This window comes from Mus pahari, chromosome 1 (assembly GCF_900095145.1).
Source record: "Mus pahari chromosome 1, PAHARI_EIJ_v1.1, whole genome shotgun sequence".
In the NCBI taxonomy this organism is placed as follows: Eukaryota; Metazoa; Chordata; class Mammalia; order Rodentia; family Muridae; genus Mus; species Mus pahari.
Window position 1 is genome coordinate 51,026,287 of NC_034590.1, and position 19,256 is coordinate 51,045,542.

General features: G+C 50.3%; 1 long non-coding RNA gene across 1 annotated transcript in view; it reads left to right on the top strand.

Moving 5' to 3' along the window:
* LOC110318103 overlaps window positions 1-12,000 on the top strand; it is a 32,373-nt gene extending 20,373 nt beyond the window's left edge. Inside the window, exons 2-5 of the long non-coding RNA XR_003843866.1 lie at window positions 3,412-3,621; window positions 7,136-7,242; window positions 8,859-8,917; window positions 10,616-12,000. This is a non-coding gene — a long non-coding RNA (uncharacterized LOC110318103). The remainder of the gene's footprint in view (window positions 1-3,411; window positions 3,622-7,135; window positions 7,243-8,858; window positions 8,918-10,615) is intronic.
* Window positions 12,001-19,256: the final 7,256 nt, after the last annotated feature.

The following is a 19,256-nucleotide window of genomic DNA, read 5'->3' on the forward strand; positions in this document are numbered from 1 at the left end:
TAGAGGCCTGTTCAGCCTTCTCACCTTGGGAGACCCCAGGCTGTGGGCTAGCCTTGCCACCAGCCCTGGCCCCTTTCAGAATATTCAGTTTCTTGCTAGGGGAATCTGGTCTGGGTCAAGGAGCTTTCAGCTCCCATACTCTAGGACTGTCTGAAAAGTGGCTCCTCCCTGGAGCCTGAGAGACAGGGAGTGGGAATCGTGAACCCTGGGGAAGATGCCACAAGCATTTACCAGGCACAGGCACCATGCCAGACTCTGTGCTGATCTTTGTATGCTGGGTCTTCGAGGCCTGGCTCAGAGGAGTAAACATAATACAGGGCCCACCCTTCTTTTCTCGCTGTGGGGGTTGCTTGAGGTAGGTCTCAGGAGCTGTAGCTCTCAGGAAGCTATCTCGGGTTTCCCAAGGTCCTTGTCTCCCAAGGAATCTGCTAGGTTTTCAAAGCAGCATAGGACGGTTTAGGCTGTGAGAAGATGTCTCTGCAGCATCTCCTGCTTCAGGCGGGCAACACTGCTGAATAATCCAGATGGGAGAGCTCAGTGCTGGGCCCCCAGGAAGCCCAGGAGAATTGGAGAGGTGGGAAACACCTCATCTGCTCCTGGCTTTGTCTTGATAGTGTCTGTCAGTTAATGCCTTGCTGTGCTTCAGTCTATAAAAATCAGGGTACTTCTAGGACAGCCAGAGATACATAGAGATACCCTGTCTCAAACAAAATAAGATAAAATCAGGGTGACCCAACTCTACACGCTTTCACAATTGCAAGAGACTAACTGCTCAGGGTGAGTGTGGGTCTTGCTTTCTGCTCCTAGAAGTGGTATCCTTCCTTAGGATAGGCTCCATCCTCTGTTCAATCTTGTTTTCTTTCTAAGGTGTGTGTGTGTGTGTGTGTGTGTGTGTGTGTGTGTGTGTGTGTGTGCGCGCGCGCAACATGCAGGAGCTGGTTCTCTCTTCTGTGTGGGCCTGGTGATCAAACCCGGTTGTCAGGTTTGGCAGCCTTCCTGAGCTGTCTCGCCAACCTCACCCTTATGCTGTCAGAGCCCACAGGGCTCCCAGGAGCCAGGCTGGGCCTTTCTGATCCAGTTCAGAAACAATGAGCATGCTGCTTCTCCTCTTTGTGAGCTGCTGTTCTCAACTGTGAATTTGGGGTTAGCACTCAGGAAATACCAGGGCCCAAGTTCAGTCTCTGGGTGTGAGAATAAGGAGAGAAAGGAAAGGAAGGGGAGGAGGGGAGAAGAGATGTCGTGCCACACATTGGATAGAAGTAAAATCCCTGGGAGACAGTAAGCAAGGGACCAAGCTTAGCTCTCTCTCATGTTGCACTGAAGTTGTTGTGTAGTCTGCTTGTCCACAAGCTCCACAGTGTAGGGAAAACCCAGACCTGCTCCCTGACTTCTGGATCATAGAGATCAGCTTGAACAGTGTTAGCAGGCACACATGTAGGGGTTTATGAGCACACATACAGGGTATATGGTTTAACTTGGGTCCAGGAAGTTAAGAAAAGAGGGATTTTCTGGAAAAAGAAATACCAGAGAAGGCTTCCTGTGCCCAAACGTGTCTTTTAGGCCACCAAGAGGGCCAGAGGTTCAGAGAAGCTGGAAGTATTGTACTGGACTGGGCTTCAGATTTAGGTATGGAGCATCAGGTCAGATGGTGGAAGCCAAGAATAACAAGGCAGGGAGACAGCTAAAGGAACTGGTCCGGTCACCATGGGAACAAGGTGGGTAGAATGGAGGCTGTCAGGCCCTGTGCCACCTAAGCCAGCTGGAGCTGAGCAGGCATACCAACTCTGTGCCTGGCACCTCATCACACTTGCCTTGGACTCTCTTGGAGCCATTTCCAACTTTGTGTGGGAATTGTGGAGCTCAGAAGTTGGACATCTTCCCATGCCACATTATTTTTTTTAACCACAATCATTTATTCATTCAACATTTATTGACTGCACATTATGTGTCAAGCAAGGCCTTGGGGACACAGAGTAGGAAACCACAGTCCTCCACTGAGCCCCTGAGCTCTGTAATATGGAACTTCACGTGTCCATCCACAGCAGGGAGGTCAGCCTGAGGGAGGGAGTGCTGAGTTAGCAGGCACAGGATATGACAGCAACCATCAGTCTGTGGCTTCTTGCCTCCCCCCATGCCCCTCATTCTTCAAGGACCTGCAGAACAAAGTCAGAGGCCACTTCATGCTTTGCCATGGTGACCATCAGCTGTCACTTAGCTCAGCTAGACTTCACTAGCTAAATCCTCTAGATCCCACTGGTCCTATAGTCTCTTCTTCTCCATTTAAAACAATTTGGATCGTAAGAAACAGAATATCAATAACTTGTTGAGATTGATGTGTGAAATTAGTAGGAAATATCTTAAGTGCAACTGGATATTAAACAGTACTTGGAGGGATTCATGGACGAATTCGTGATTTCTTCTTAGACATCAGAAGCTTGTCCGGAGTACCAGCTTCGGAATTCCCTCCTGGTTCTCCTTCAGCTGGATTCCAAGCACTGTTTTTGGCAGTCAGGTCTACATGCAAACTGACAGTGGTGAGCACCTGGCCACCACCTTCCCAAAGCTGGATTGTGGCCCAGCCCTGCGAACGGACCCCTATCCCTAGCGCTCTATCCCTGACTGTCCCTTGCCTTCCAAGAACAGGAAAGACAAATAGGTTTATTCTCATCACTACTATTCTGGTGGACGCGTGTGCGTGTGCGTGTGCGTGTGTGTGTGTGTGTGTGTGTGTGTGTGTGTGTGTGTGTGTGTGTAGATAAAGCTTTTAGATGTTGTATGGTGGTTATCAAAGCACATAGGAGAGAGTCCATGCCACTTCTGGCTGCATGGAAGCTCCTTCTAAATCTTTGAATGATTGAGCCACCAGAAGACCAGGGGGATGTATCCTGCCCTCATCCTCATTATGCACTGTCCAGTTGTTGCTGGTGGGCAAGGTGAGAATACTTGAACTAGGCTTTCTTCTGTGGACAGGTGAGTAACAGCTGGTGAAACGCAGTGCTGGATTCTTCCTGAAACATCTGTCTTTCCTGTAGGAAACCGAGAAGCCAGTGAAGATGTTTCTCCAGGAAGACAGCATGTCCTCTTAGTTCTTATGCTGAGCCACAGAGCAAGGGGCTGTGCAGGAATCAGCAGCAAGTGGGTCTTCCCTGCACTGGTGGCCTTAGCTCCCTTGTGGCTTCCTTTGCTTAGGTTTCTGGAGGCAGTTTACTGAATAAATGTCACATCCACAGAGACTTGCCAAGGGTTTAAATATGGGAGCGAGTTGACAGCACACACTTAAGTCACGAGGCTCCTGAGAGATGCTTCCTTTAGGGCAAAGTGGCTCACAGACTCCTGTGCTGAGGAAGTGGGTGCCCAACTGTCTCACTTCCTGTTTGGCTCTCCCTCTCATGGGCCTTGTCTCTCTTCCAGGATGTGTTCCAGGGTGGGCCAGAAGAAGAGAAAAGAGAAAAGACAGCTTGATGGTGACTAACCCAACCTCGGCTGTAGGCCCCACGTATGAACTGATGCTCTCTCCAGCAGCTCTTCTTTCTCTGTGTGTGTCTGGAAGTCCATGTAGAATTCACTCAGTTTATGTGGCCGTTACTGCTTCCTTTACTGGCACAAAAGCATCTGCTTGAGGTAGGCATTGAAATTGAAACAGGGAAGGCAGGTGTGGGGGCATCCAAGTCCTGTCCTGGCTATTGGGGAAGGTGAGGCAGGAGGAATGCTTGATCCCAGGAGCTCAAGGTCAGTTTGAAGAACCAATAAGGTCCTATTTCAAAATATACTACAGTAAAATTAAATAAATAAACAAATGGAATGTTTCCTTCTTGTGGGACCAGTTGCTTGCTAGGTTGACCCGTATAAAACATCTTAATTGTTAAACTGAGAACAATCGACTGTTGGCTGTTCAGGCTAGTACTTTTCCATCATGGGATGGTATATAGTAATCATTTATGTTTCTCTTCCTCCTATGATACTCTTCTCCGAATTATTTTAACAGCAAGAAACTGTAGCCTGGGCTAGTACTAAAAGGAAAGCTACCTCTGCCGAACTCCACTTTGCCCCAGCTTCAGGGTATTTTGTCTTGAGATACAGGACAATGCAGATGACTTTCAAAGCCCAGATGCGTTGGCTCGTGCCTTTAACCCTAGTTATTGGGAGATGGAGACAGGACAGTGAGGAGTTCAAGGCCAGCCAGGGCTACATGAGAGCCTGTCTCAGAAAACAAAAAAAGAAAGAGACAGGACAAAATGGAGAGAGCTGGGGTGCTGTCCTACAGTGGCACCGTAACTTCTGGCCACCCCAGAGGCGGCAGCTCCTGACGGAACGCTCTTGTCGTCCAGTACTCATTACACCATTGTCAGTGTGTGTCTGCTGATGCCTCTGGGTGTGTGTGTTTCTTTTTGTATCTAGTGTCAGTGTCAGGCAGTGTGTGTCTATTTATGTCGGCCTGTCTAGGCGTGCTCAGTGCAACAGGGAGCTGGGGGCGGTGTTGGTAAGAAGAAGACATTTCAAAGCCTCAGCTCTCCCTCTCAGGGATATCAGGATGCTGCTATATATGTACTTGCACACATACAGATACAGGATTTCTTTCTCTTGTCCGCTGTGTGGGGATGCAGTCAAGGATCTGGCCGGGTATGGCCTGAGCAGTTGCTGGGCTGGGTGAGCCCCATCTGCCAAGAGCTCCCAGTTGCCTTCCTTCTGCCCTGTTCGTGGGGGGCCTGCCCCTCTGCAGTTTCCCATCTACTTCCTAATTTAGTAGACGGGAAGAAGGAGAAGATGAAATGTTGCCTGAAAACAATGGCCGAGACAGCCTGTCGCACCCTGCACAGCCACCAGTGCCTCTGTCCCTAGCCACATCTCTATAGTGAGTCTACACACTACTCTGCTAAGCCTGAGGTGAGAAAGAAAGGAAACCCCCAACTATGCTATTAAAAAATTATGCCCGCTGCTTGCACACGCAGAGGTAGTTGTAGACTGTTGAAGGAAGAGCCACCAGGTTGGAGGCTTGAGTCAGAGTTTGTATCTATCTGCTGGGCCCACAGGCACAAGGTCCTGCATCCACTCTAGTGCTCCCACCTCTTAGTCCCAAGACCTCTCTCCCCAGCTCCCAGCCAAGCAAGGGAGGGGCAAGGGGCCCAAGGCAGCTGCAGGGGCTATGTTAGTAAACACTTTCCTGGCTTCCTATTTTCTTCACACACACCCCCACCCTTCTCCACTCCCTGATGCCCCTAACACACTCCCCACCCCACCCCCAGCATCCCCCTTTCTATGGCCTGCACAATGAGCTTATTGTCCCGGGTGTGATTTGAATAAGGGATCTGCGGGCCTGTTCCCAGCATTGTCCGAGGGGCTGGGAAAAACCCCAGTGCAGGCAGGAGGACCAGGCCAGACAGAGACAGATGCCTAAATTAGCAACAAAGCTTTGTGCAGGTCCCCTGGACAAGGGATCGCCTTGTCTGCGTGGACTCGAGGGTGTGGAGCTGGCCGGCTGCTCGCATGTCTCCCCATGTTAATTAGTTTTGCATGCATGTCTGAGAAGGTGCCAGGGGAGATGTGTTTGCCCTCCTCCTCCCCCAGGAGGGGGCCGTGTTTGTGGCTGGCCAGTGGGCTGGAGGCTGTGGAGTTGAGTTTGGCAAGGCTGTGCGGGCCTACCTGGGGAGCTAGGCTGTGGCTCTGGGTGGGGAATCCCATCTTTCCTGTCCTGCTGCTCTTTGGCCTGTGGGAAGCCTGGCCTTGCTCTCTGTGCCCCCTCCACGCCTTCCTCTGCCTCTGAAAGTTGGTCAGCTCTGACTCCAGGGGACTCATTGGCTTCTCCCAGACCTAGGCTACTGCCTGTCCATCTGGCAGTCTGTCTCTTGTGACACAAGGCCCCTTGGGACCAGGCAGCAGAAGCGACCAGTCTGGGCTCTCCTTCGTCCCAGAGCCAGATGGCCAGTCGGCTTATCTATCGCATTATGGCCTCCTCTGTCCCCAGGCCCCTGCCGTCCATAGCAGGTCAGGGTCTTGTTTAGGATATGATGGGGAAGTTCCCTTTTGGGCCATTGTAGTAGGGTGGTAGACAGGGTACAGTCATGGCCTTGCCACTGGCTTACTGTGTGACCTTGGACAGCACAGTCCCTTTGACTCTTAATCTCAGTAGCACAGGAACTCCTGGTTCTGTCCCAGCTGAGGACATCTCTGCAGGTGGTAATCATTTTTGCTTGTGTTCATTTAGCACAATGACAAGAATGAGACTAGCGAGTATGGGTGGATGAGGTTATGGAAAGAAGGGGTTGATCACTGCACACGCTGAAGCGTGAGTCTGGGGTTTTTGAGCAATCGATGGAAGGTCAGGAGTCAGCAGAGCCTGTCCCCCCAGGTCCTTACACAGAGCCTGCTCCAAGCCTGAGGCTTCCTCTGGCCTCTGTGCTGCAGTGGTGGAAAGTCACCCCAGCCCAGCACAGGAGAAGAGAGCAACTGCTGACTGGTGCCCTGGCTGTGTCCTGACTGGTGCCCTGGGTGTGTCCCATTCACTCCCTGCAGGCCCTGGGCTAGAGCACAGGACTGAGAAATGCTGGGTACCTTCCAGGCTGAACTCAGCCAGGCCTCCTAGCAACTTCCCAGCGTCCGCCCCTCTAGAGCTGGAACCCCATAAAGCGAGGGGCGGGGATGCAGCCTTACTCCCTCATCCATGTGCAAGTGTCTGCACATGTGACACTGAGCTCTTTGTTGGTCATCTTCCATCACTCATCCCTACTTGTCTTGCCCTCTTGTGACATAGTCATAGTCTATGGGTTACTGAACTTCCAAGCCTTGGGCTAGTCAGTCCTAACTCCCCATTCCTTTCTGATTAGTTTTTATTACCAAGCCTATGCCATTCTTCATATACAGAAAAGGAATTGATTACTCTGTGTAAGTGTGTGTGTATGTGTGTGTGTGTGTTTCAAATTTTAGATAGGGTCTATATATAGCCCTGGGTGTCCTGGAATTTTCCATGTACTCCAGACTAGTATTGAATTCACAGAGACTTGCCTGCCTCTGTCTCCTATATCCTGGGACTCAAGGCATGTACCACCACGCTCAACTACTGTGTGTCTCTTTAATAAGTTAGGTGTCTTTAAGAAAACGTTTTAATGCCCAGTTGCCTTTCTTATTTCTTCCTTGCCAGCCTTCTCTCCTCAGACATGGTGAGATGTACTCTGATCTAGAGCAGGCAGCTGGCCAGAGACCCACAGGGAGCTCAGTGATTGGCCTCAGATGACCTTGAGGACAAAGGTGAGCCTTGAGCCGTTCTTCTCTCTGATTGTATGGCTCTCACCAGTTTCTTACTTCCTGCCATTCTCCATGTAGATATCCTTCACACTTGTTTCTTAGTCTATCTGGGAGTCTGGTGGACGGGCCCAGACCTGAGTAAAGTCAGGCACAGTGAGCCAAAGTGCCTGCAGTAGGGTGGGGAAGAGTCAAGATGGCAGGGACTTGGGGGGGCTGCCTGCTGCCCTCCCTGCCTCACCCCACTCTGAGCTGCCTCAGCTGCTGCCTCAGCTGTATCTCTGAGCTCCTTAATCTGGTGATCAGTGTGGTGCTGGGAGGGCGGGCCTGCAGAGGCTTTAGGAGGTGACAAGGGATCTTAGGAGTCACACTCTGCTAATGGAGCATCACCAAGTGTCATGGCAAAGCTGGGGAATCACATTCCAAGCGCAGCTTCCCCTCTGGAGGCAGTAGCCTTGGCTGGAATGGACCCAGGATGGGTGGTACCCAGTATATGCTGGGACATCAGCACTGACTGCAGCACTGCAGCACCTTGTTCTTTGTTCCTAAGAAGAAAACTTCCCAAGATCGGTGTTTTCTAGTCCTTTCTATGTGACTAGACTTTTATTTTTTGGTAACTGCCCTTAGCTCTATGCTAGGTCCTAGATCTTCCAGCTGCCAAACCCCAATTAGAATAGTCTCTTTATGCACAGGGAGTCATTCTTCTGGTTAGCCAGGGAGATGCTCTGAGATGCTCAGACCATGGCTGAATGGTTATGCAAGATGGTACCCTTTCCATATGAGTTTGAGTGCCTCAGAGAAAATCCAGAGTTTAGAAATTGAAGTCAGGACGCTGAATACAGTTCCAGGTAGTTCTGGGGGCTCGTGGCAACTAGGAGGCAGGAAAATCCTGACTGGAGAGAAGGGACAGAGGAAGAGATGCTGTGGACAGACACTCAGCCCTGGATTAATGGGCAGTTAGATCTTGAATGTTCTAGAGTCTCTAAAGCATCATTTGTGATATTGGGAAATTCCCACATAGAGTTATTGTGACTGGTGCCAGACACACATGCTCTTTTCCTTAACTGAGTGAAAGCAAGGGAGGCCATTTAATATGGCTTTGAGCTGGGGGACGGACATGGTAGTGATGACTAGAGCATTAACCACCAGTATGGCCTCAGTAAAAGCATGGCAACTGGCCTGAACCAGCCGCCCAGGGAAGAGGGCACAGCTGGACCCAAATAAATCTATTTGTTTTTCTGTCTCTCTGTTCCATCACATTGGTGTCTATTTCTCAAACACACAAACCTGCCTCAGGGCAATTCCTGACAGGATGGCAGGACACATGGAGTCCAGGGTGTCTTTTGCTCTCATTCACCAGGTCAGCCCTGCTTCCTGTGGGGGGCATACCTTACCAGATCCAAGCTTCAGGCTCCACACTGGCTGAAAACCCGTCCCAGTCTCTCTCCCTCTCTCCCTCTCTCCCTCTCTCCCTTTCCCTCTCTCCCTCCCTCCTTCCCCACCCCCTCTCTGGTATGGGATGAACTTCTGAATCTCTCACCTTTTCAGAAGCACTGTGGGCCAAGGAGTGGAGGCCTGTCCTCATACTGACCCACCTCCTCATGCCTGGCTTCTTTCTCTAGGGGAGGTCAGTGACTACTGTTGTCTGAGAATGTGATGCTGGAGGTGGAACCAAGCCAAGGTACGTCTCTGATGAAAGCTGGCCTCAAGCCAGCCCCAGGGTTTTGGAGACTCTCCCCTCTCCTGGGCATGTGCACCTAGACAGCAGTGGTTTCTACTGAGTTCTTTTCTTCCTGGAATCTTTCCCTTCCAGGGTCCAAGGTGGCCTAGGAAAGAAGCAAGGTTACAAGAAGACCAGCCCCACTTACCTGGAAGTCAGAGAATGCCCTCCAGACCACCGTCTTTCTTAGTGGTCTTAGCCAAGCCTCTTTCCTCTCTAGACCTGGGAAAGGAACACTGGATAGGATGCTGTCTGCAGTACTCAGCCCCTACATTTTATAATTTGGGAATCATTATTTTTTTTTCTGCTTTATTACCTGTGAGTCACCCTACCTCCTGCTCCCTGAGTTTCAGGAAACCCAGCCATTATTTTTTTCCTTCATGCTGCCCTGAGACACAGTAGACAGACACCTCCACCTAAGTCCTACAAACTCATGACCAACCGACCAACCCCAGATGCTTGCCTGCAGCTGGCCTGCAGCTTTGGATGGAGAGCTCCGCCCGTCCTGAGCCAAGGCCTGGGCCAAAGTGCATGCCTTTTGACTGGGCATGCTTTCAGCCTGAGTCTGCATGCTCTGCCCTCTTCTCTAGTTCCAAATGGCTTCAGCAAAGATTTGTCATATATTTGGGATCTTCCCTGACCCAAAGCCCTTAGACTCAAAAGCTCCCTACCCTTAGTAATCCATGAGAGCATCACTTCTTGAAGCCTGGTCCCTTTCTTGTCTTCCCCAGCCAGGTGACTCTGTTACAGACACAGCTGAGACAACTGTAGCTGTGAAGTGTAGACAGTGTGGAACAATACCTTTGTATCACCAGGGTGACCCTGGGCTAGTGCACAGTCTCTCAGCCAGAGTCTCCATGTTTCTAAACTGAGAAAGGGGTAGAGAGCTTTCTAAGCATGCTCAAGGCTTTGAGGTCTACTTTTAGACTCAAAATAGAACAAGAACAACAACAAGGGCTGGTGAGATGGCTCAGTGGGTAAGAGCACCCGACTGCTCTTCCGAAGGTCCGGAGTTCAAATCCCAGCAACCACATTCATGGTGGCTCACAACCATCCATAACAATATCTGATGCCCTTTTCTGGAGTGTCTGAAGACAGCTACAGTGTACTTACATATAATAAATGAATAAATCTTAAAAAAAAAAAAAAAAGAACAACAACAAAACAATAACCATCCCTGGGCTGGTGAGATGGCTCAGCAGTTAAGAACACTGGCTGCTCTTCCAAAGGATTTAGGTTCGAATCTCAGCACCCAAATGGCAGTTCACAACTGTCTGTAATTCTAACTCCAGGGGACCTCACACCTTCACACAGACATACATGAGGATAATAACAACTATACCGTTCACATAAATGTATACAAAGACACATAAATAATATAGAAGAACACTTTGGAATGATAAGTTAAGTCTCTTTTATCCCAGCTGGCCCCAGAAGTTCCAAAGGCCATGGTCATAAAGAAATGCTTTTTTCTCAGTTTCAGGATTCCCTGCTGGGGAGGTCTAGGGGTGAGGTTGAAAGATCCTCTCTCCTCCCCATTTCCCTCTTCCCAGAGAGCAACAGTCCCTAGTTTCAGCCCTGATGACACCTGAATGGGATTTATAGGGCACCAGCCGCCCCAAGTGCAAGCTGCTTACAGACTATCTCTCTTGTCTTTAGATTGTCCCTTGAAGGGAAGTGATGGCACAGGCTCTGATCAGCTCTTCTGGGAACAGACAGAGAAGTGGGAATTCCTGCCAAAGCCACAGGATGAATACAGCGCCAAGAACCTGAACCAGAAAAATGCAGCAGGAAAGGAAACTGCAGTAGCCACCATCCTGAGGCTGCTGTACAAGGAGCATTCCTGAGACAGGGGACGTGCTCCCCAGCCCTCCTTGAGGCCTCTGCCACTGCCCTGCTTGTCTAGAATCTCCTCCATTCTGCTTGTGCCACATCTTTCAGGCCTGCTCTGGGTCTGATGTGCTGTAGAACACTTTGCTCAGGCGCTTGGGAGATAGAGACTTCATTACCATCGTTTCCACCCCAAAGAACTAGGCAGCACACTGGGAAGTTGCCAAAGGAAGGGACTCCAGCCTCCCAGGAGTTAACACCATTTCTCCCCAGCTGTCCTCCCCTTGGTGCTCCTTTTCCTCCCTCCTCCTGCTCACAGCAGGCAGGGCCTGGAACCAGGAGCCATGCTGCTGTGCTGTTGCCAGGGGAGCTGGGAGGCAGATCGGAGCTATGCAGGGGAAAGGCTCGGCCTGTCAGAGTGTCTGAGATGAACCACCGCCATCCCCGTGCAGCTGGGCTCCATGTGTCTCAGGGCTCTTGTTCTGTGCCTGAGAACGGTGAAGCCCAGTGAGGTTCAAGGGCACACTCGCTATTCATCAGTCGGGGGTTCTTGATGGTCCTGCCTCTCCCAAGGATGGGTTCCCCCCTTCCTCTTTCTCTCCTTCCTAGGACACATTCCTGGGTGCCTGTGGTGAGGACTGCACACCCCCTCCTCCCCAGCCCCCCCAAACCCTGAATCAACTCCTATTAAGGAGGCCAGGCGGGACAGGGACAATGGCTTCAAGAAATCATTCAGGCGGGACCCCAGCCACATTCGCATGCCCGTCACTCCCAGAGCCCCTATAGATCCCACTCTGCTGTGATTCAGGGACCCTTGGACCCCCAGCTTGCACATGCCTAGACAGGAGCAGGTCACTAGGTGCTGCCCTGCACAACAGGCCAGTGCAGTGTTATTCTCAGGGGCCCTGGTGCCTCCATCCCACTGGCTGGATACTTTGTGCAGTTGGTTGGAAAGCAGAAATTACAATATTTTCTGAAATGTGGTAATATCAAAATATAAGAGGCACATATACATGATAACTAATTTCACTTTAGATATACTGGGAAAGTTTGCTAAGAAACATGGACAAAGACCTGTGGTTGAGTAATGAGTCATTTCATTCTATGGAATACTACACACCTGTAAGACTGTGGTCAATCTACCTCTGCGTGTGGGCTGATAGGGAAGGTTGCTAATATACTTAAGTGAATAGAATAAAGTACAAAACAGTCAAGTGTGTTCTTGTTTGTATATACTTAAAGATCACTTACGGCGTCAGGGGTGTGTGAAGCTCAGTGGTAAAATACACACAGCATACAGGAGGCCTAGAGCCAAGAAACCCTGTGTCAGCCATAAGTATGTCTGCATGGATGGTTGGGAAGCAAGCGCTGCACAGCCTCAGGAAGCAGGAGGCCTTTCCTCCTGTGTGTTTGTGTTTGTTCTCTCTGCGTTTGTAAAGCACTTTTATTTGAAAAGGAAAGGATAGTCATCACTTAATAGGTGTAACTTCTCTCAGCCAATGAAGGGCATGCACTCTGAGACAAGGTGGTGATGTGGCAGAGAAGTGTCTTGTCAGTACTGGTGGCCTCTGGCCACTGGCGGTTCTCCAACCACATGTCATCATCATGGCTGCCACTGTTAATCAAAAGCCCACTTGGTTCCAGGGTTGGTTCTCTGGTTCCTGCTTAGGTGAGTGTCAAATTATTTCAGTCTAACCTATGCAGTAGGCTGAATGGGGAAATCAATGGGTTTCTCCAAGCTGTTTGGGTCAAGTCAGTATCCTAGAGTGGGTAAGGCAAGTGTGGGCTCTGATTTCTCTCTGGGAGAACCTGTTTTGAGGAGGGAATGTGTGGGCTGTGTTGATTATGTGTGGGCACTCCTACTTGCTTTAGCCCAGTGGAGGTGCCCTGCTGGGACAGGCTGGCTTCAGGAGTTGACTGTCTCTGAACCACTCTATCTGCATACACACAGCAAGTACCCAGAGACACCATCGGACTTTGCTGCTCCCAGTGCTAATCAAAAGCCTGGCTTTGCCCTCAAAGGCATAAATTGCTGAGGGCATCTGGAAAGGGCAATGTGGAGCTGAACACTGAGTCTTGGAGCCAACATCCTGCGGAGCTCTGTCTGCCTTGGGCCCTGAGGCCTGGGAGTGGGCAGGGAAAGATCAGCAGTAGAGTTGACCAGAAGAAACTGGGAGACCTGTGGAAGTCCCTGGGCTTGGATGACAGCTTTGAAAGTCAGAAGGAAAGCAACCAGGGGTGGGGCTACTGGTACACTCATCTTACAGGTGACATTGAAGTTCAGAAATGTTGCTGCATGTCCCAGGTCACAGTTTAAAAGTGCTAGAACTGAGATTTAATACCTACCCCATTAGTTGCAGTCTGGATTCTTAACCCCAAATATATCCTTTTTGGCTGAGCCACTTAAAAGAGGCCTCCTGCCGGGCAGTGGTGGTGCAGGCCTTTAATCCCAGCACTGGGAGGCAGAGGCAGGCGGATTTCTGAGTTCGAGACCAGCCTGGTCTACAAAGTGAGTTCCAGGACAGCCAAGGCTACACAGAGAAACCCTGTCTCAAAAAAAAAAAAAGAAAGAAAGAAAGAAAGAAAGAAAGAAAGAAAGAAAGAAGAAAGAAAAGAAAAAGAAAAAAAGAGGCCTCCTAAGCCCCAACCCCTCCTAGCCAGTCCCATACATAGAGACATTAACTTCTGCCTTCAAGGTCCCCCCAATATCTTGCCTGGGATCTTCCCTACTTCCACCTAATTTCATCTGTGAGGTATACTAAGCTTTGGAACCTGGACCTTGAGCTGGAGAAGAAATTCAAAGCCATATACAGACTGGGGCCTTCAGTTAGCATTGCTGTTAGCACTACGCTATTTGCTTCCTGAGTCTGGTCATCTGCATTCTGCAGATGCAGATGCGCTCTCTTTCTTCAGGTCCTTGACCCGAAAGCCAGATGGGAAGGTCAAGGATGCTCCAGGGCCTAGCCCCTTGCTTCTCAGAAGTGGATCTGCTGAGGGCTGCAGCAAGCCTAAGGCATGGGAGAGCAAAAGGAACAGCCAGGCTTAGAAATCAAATCGTTGGAACTCTTACTTCAGGATAACCCTGAGGGATGGATAAGCCAAATTCTGAGAGAGAGGCACTCTTCCGACCCTGGGAAACCTTTGCCTCTTTTACCCCTGCTCACAGCTAATAAAAGTTCGGGAAAAACCTATGTCTCTAATCACTTTTCTTTCCCTCTCGAGAGACAAGAACAAGAAAAGCCAGATTCTGCCACTAGGAAAGACAGCTCATGGTACACTGACACGAGATGGGAAGGATGGAATCAGAAGAAAGTCATCTCTGAAAAGGGCTAGGGTCACCAGGGCAACCAGAAGTCTATCTCGCTTTGAACCTGGAGAGTATAGGCGGTCTGCTCTCCTAAGAGGGGAGCTGGAGGTTCTGATCTAGGGACCGCGTCCCATTCTGCTCCTAAGCCTTCACTATCGCTTCCTCAGTTCCCACCGTGATCACATAAGGCAATCACATCTTCCACACTAGGAAACTGGGGCTCAGAGAGGCTTAGAAACAGGCAAAGTCACACCGTTGGAAACCTGTGGCCCTGGGCTCCGGATCTGTACTACGATCAGAATGGGAAGCAGGGGTCATGATGCTCCAAAAGCCTTTGACAGGTTTTTTCATGTACGCGCAAATCACAATCCTGCTTTCATCAGTTTTCATTCTCACAGGCCCTTGGACCCCCCCAGACAATAATTAACACTTTCTGGTTCCCAGCACAGCTCTAAGTGCCTGCATGATCCCCAATCACATTTAATCCCCAGACGCTGGTGTGCATAGCTGGCACCATCCATCCTTATTCCCATCTAAGCTATGGAGAGGGCAAGGACCAAGAAGCTGTTCAAAGTGGCTAGTGTGTGTGTGTGTGTGTGTGTGTGTGTGTGTGTGTGTCTGGTGTGTGTGTGTGTGTGTGCACCTCCGAAATGTGAGATGTCAGCAGAGGAATGCCTGTCTGTCCAGATGCCAGGCGCTTACCCACTGCCTCTCTAAAAGCGTGATGACTGGCCATCCTGATTTGGTCCTAAGATTCCAAATGAAAAATTCTCTCGCCGATTCACAGCAGCCTGAACCACAGGATAGTCAGAGCCATAACCATCTACTACCAGGCGGCACTCCCCGGGACTCTGGGATCCCGCGGCCCGGCTGGAGCCCCAGGGCACCGGGAGGAGCCAAGATCCTGGGCTGGGAGGAGAGGACTAGGAGGCGGGCGGCACAAAGAGCTTTTTATTCAAATTTGTTTAGAGTTTCGCGAATTTGCATGAAAAATGTGTGAGAAAAGCCAGCTCCGGTGACCTCATCCGCACCTGCCATTAACGTTCAATTAGCGGCTGAATAGTGGCTGCCGACGCGACGTGCAGAGAATCCTGCCTGCCCCGCGCAGCTCGGCGGCTGGCCGGGCGCAGGATCGGGAGGAGGGGCGCGGAGGGACGCAGGGCTCCGCCTGCGGCTCGGGGTCCCAACACCCAGAGCCTCCGCACCCCCAGTCTCAAGGGACCCCGGAACCCCAGAGTCTTGTAGCACCAGGCAGTTTGGGGCGACTCGGGGCCTTGGAGTGCAGGCTCTCCGGAGTCTACTGTCCCGGCTAAGACAGGCTTCCTCGCCACCTTCCGGACAAAGTGTCAAGTACAAGTTCAAGTTCAGGGGCTGGCCCCAGGAGGAAGGGGGTGGGGGGAGCCATCCCCAGCTGCCTTTGTTCTCCGGGATAAGCGCTCTCACGTCCCCGTCCCGGGCGGGGCTCGGCATATACCCCCGCCCCGCCCCGCCCTGCCCCGCCTCGCCCCGCAGGAGCCACCTCCTCCCGCCCGCACGGCGCCTGTGCCTGGGTCCCGGCGACCCTCCTCAGGGCCACCGAAAGGTCTTGGGGCTTGGGGCGGGGGCTGGGGGGGGGCGGTCCCAGCCCGTGGGAGCCTCCCGGGCCCCGCAGTCCCAGCAGCAAACTGCGCTTGGTCGGACGGGATGCCCGCGCAGAGGTAAGGACCCTTGGCGGGTTTCGTCTGCACCCTCATATGCCCCGCCCCACGCCGGGCCTGCGCGACCTGGACAAGCGGCGCGAACCACTGCGTGCTGCAAAACCTCCCCGATGAGCCTCAGGGGGGCGCGCTGCCGCTCCAGACCTTTGAGGGTGTCAGACTTCGGGGGATGGGTACAGGGTCAGGGGCGCCCTGCGAGAACTTGGGCAGAACGTCGGCCTTTCCCCAGGGCGGCTGCTTCAACCTCTTTCCTGCAGCGATCCCTGGGCGTCTCTGTGTCTTCTATCCGCGGTTCAGACCTAGCCTAGGGGGAGGAGGGTAGGGGAGCCTCCGACTCCTCTGAGTCGAGGAGTCGGAGTGCTCTTGGGGAAGAGAACTAAGTGTGCTGTGCTTGCAGCTTAGCTGTAAGAGGAATCGGCAGTGCTCACAGCACTACCTGCCTCTCCTCTCCGCAGAACCTAAATGAAAGTTTTGCGCCAAATGGCGATGGTGGGCGTGGGGTGAAGTTGGCTGAAACCCCAGGAAGACCTCCTTTGGTTCCTGCATGCCTGATTCCGGGGTTAAGTGTCACTCTTTCCACCCTGCCCTCTCCTAGCTGAAAGACACAGAGGGCAGCGTCAGAGCTGTCTTCCACTCTCCCCTACTGGATTTGACATCGTTTCTGTGACATTGCTTTACGTACAGTTCCAATACCCATGATTCTCGATTTCTAAATTCACAGTAAATTGGAAATGCGAAATCGGAAGCGTGTGTTCCCCACTGCATCCTCTATACTCTTCCCACTGCGTTCCTGTCCTTCGGTTGGGGGTTCTTCCTCCTGCTTTCTCATTCCTGGGACATTGCCTTTCCACAAAACCTCGCTCCTCCTGACCAAACTTTGACAAGTAGCTCCTTGTCCAGGGTGCTTGCTGGAACGTCCACCACCTTCTCCCTCTCTTGACATCTTCAGCCGCGCTGTCAATATTTTTTCAGCCAGTGAAATTGACTTACGGATGCGTGAATTTAAAAGAAAAAAAAGATAGAACATCGGTTTAAAACACGTGGAGGTTTGCATTGATTTTGCTTTTGATATTCACTTCCATGTAAGAAGGCTCTTGGAGATTTCTTCTTTCCATTCCCTAACACAGGAGTCTCATTCGCAAGCAGGGACCACCCACGAGAAAGGGTGGAAGGGCTCTGCCAGGTGATCTATGGAAAGAAAAGGAAAACATTCAAAGAAACGTTGCCTTACATTTTGTGAAAACAGTAACAAAAGGGAGCCCCCCACACAAACACCATACAGCCCATCTACCCCCACATGGTGTGGCCTGGAAGGGCTAGGTTCATGGGATCCTCTGACAAAGCCTTAGTGTAATGTGGAGAAGCTGACATTGACCTCTCTGGTCTCTTTCAGCCACAGAGGATCTGTCACTGACAGTCTGGTTTATATGTATATGTGTATGTATGTGCATGTATGTGTATGTGTGTGTATGTGTAAGTTTATGTGTATAATTTTGAGACAAGGTTTCTCTATGTAGCCTTAGCTGTCCTGGAAATCACTATGTAGATCAAGCTAGCTTCAAACTCACAGAAATCTCCCTGCCTCTTTCCAAGTGCTGGTATTAAAGGCATGCATGACTATGTCCAGTTTTCTATCTTTTTTCTTTCTTTCTTTCTTTTTTTCTTTTTCTTTACCAACACACTGATGGTAGAGGAGTTTGGGATATTCTTTAAAAGGGGAACCAAATGGCTTTATTATTTATTTATTCTATGAATTTAGGTGTTTTGCCTACAAGTACATCTGTGCATCGTGTGTGAATGCCTGATGCCCTCCCAAGCCAGAAGAGGGCATTGGATATGCTGGGAGTGGAGTTATAGACTTACAGACTAACATAAGCTGCCATGTGGATGTAGGAATCAAACCTGGATCTTTTGGGAAAGCAGATAGTGCTTGTAACCATCGAGTCATATCTCTAGTCCCCCAAATGACTTGTTGTTTAAAAAAAATCAGCAGAGGCAGTTCTAGATTCTTCCTCTTCCTCAGGGGGAACTTTGGGTCAGAGAGCTCACCCACCTGGCTCTCCTGTTTTGGACTAGAGAGTGAGACTGTGCCTCAAAACAAACAAAAGCTGAAAACCCTGGACAGATAAAGTGGCTGGAAGGAAGCCCCTGGTGTGTGGGACTTTCCTTCTGGAGGGGAGGTTTCAGTTAGGGTCCCCCTGAAGCCTCACCCCCCCCCCCAGATAAGCAAATATTTGGTTTCTACAAAATATCACTATTTCTAACCTTAACCTGCCTCCAGGATTTTAGGGAGTTGTGACATTTTAGATGAACCTCTGTTTTCCCTCCAGCACCCCTCAGTTTGTAAGTAGGCAAGTAAGGGCACACTAGACAGCATGGTTTGCTAAGACTGGCATACACACCGCAGCAGGCAGGTACATAGATAACATGTGTACTATAGATGAAATACATATACGTATTGTATTCCATCTATATTACATGTATTATCTATGTTTGTTCTATATGTATTCAATCCTGAAGTTCTTTCAGTTAAAGGGCATGGATCCTGTTCCTATCCCCCATTAATAAAAGAAGAGGAATGGAGAAGTTACCATTTGCCTCTCAACTAGGAAAAGGTGCAGGTGGTTTAGGCTTGTGGCTATGCTGCCAAGGTTCTGCTGTGTTCCTAAAGCGTGCTCCTGAGGACACATTTCCTTCTCTTTCTTTACAGACCTGTCACTTTGATCAGATCTCTGTTTCTTCGTGTGTAAAGTGGGCTTGCAGAGAGGCTGCTACTGTTTGACTGAGTATCTGAGACATTATGAATGGACGAACACATGAGTGGCAGGCAGTGTCATGAACAATCCAATCACCTTTAGTAACCACTACCATCATTACCCTCCCACTTTCCATTTTAAAACACAGACACACACACACACACACAGAGACGGACACACACACAGACACACACACACTTGATGCTCCTGGTTGGTCTCTAAATGCTTAAAGAGCGCAATGAGGAAGACTGGAGCTGAGTCTAGGAAATCACACTCCATCTTGCAGAAAGATAACCACAGCCATGGAAGACCCACTAATCCTTGGGGTCTTAAATATAGACACTTAGAGACCTCTACCCTCTATGGAGGTTTGGAGGCGTGGGCCCTGGAAGAAAGTCCCTTTGGATAATTGAGAGACTTACAGACCCAAGATAGAAAACTCTGATGAGGGTAGATCTGAACCATGTTCTTATTTTCTTTCTTAGTCATAAGGTTGGTTAACCATCACCTCTGAATAGAGATAAGACTAGATCCTGCTACCAAAACAGATCTTGTCACTAGGCTGACTATCTCTGCCACATTTTTTTAAAGATTTTTTTTTATTATATGTAAGTAGCTGTCTTCAGACACTCCAGAAGAGGGAGTCAGATCTTGTTAAGGATGGTTGTGAGCCACCATGTGGTTGCTGGGATTTGAACTCTGCACCTTTG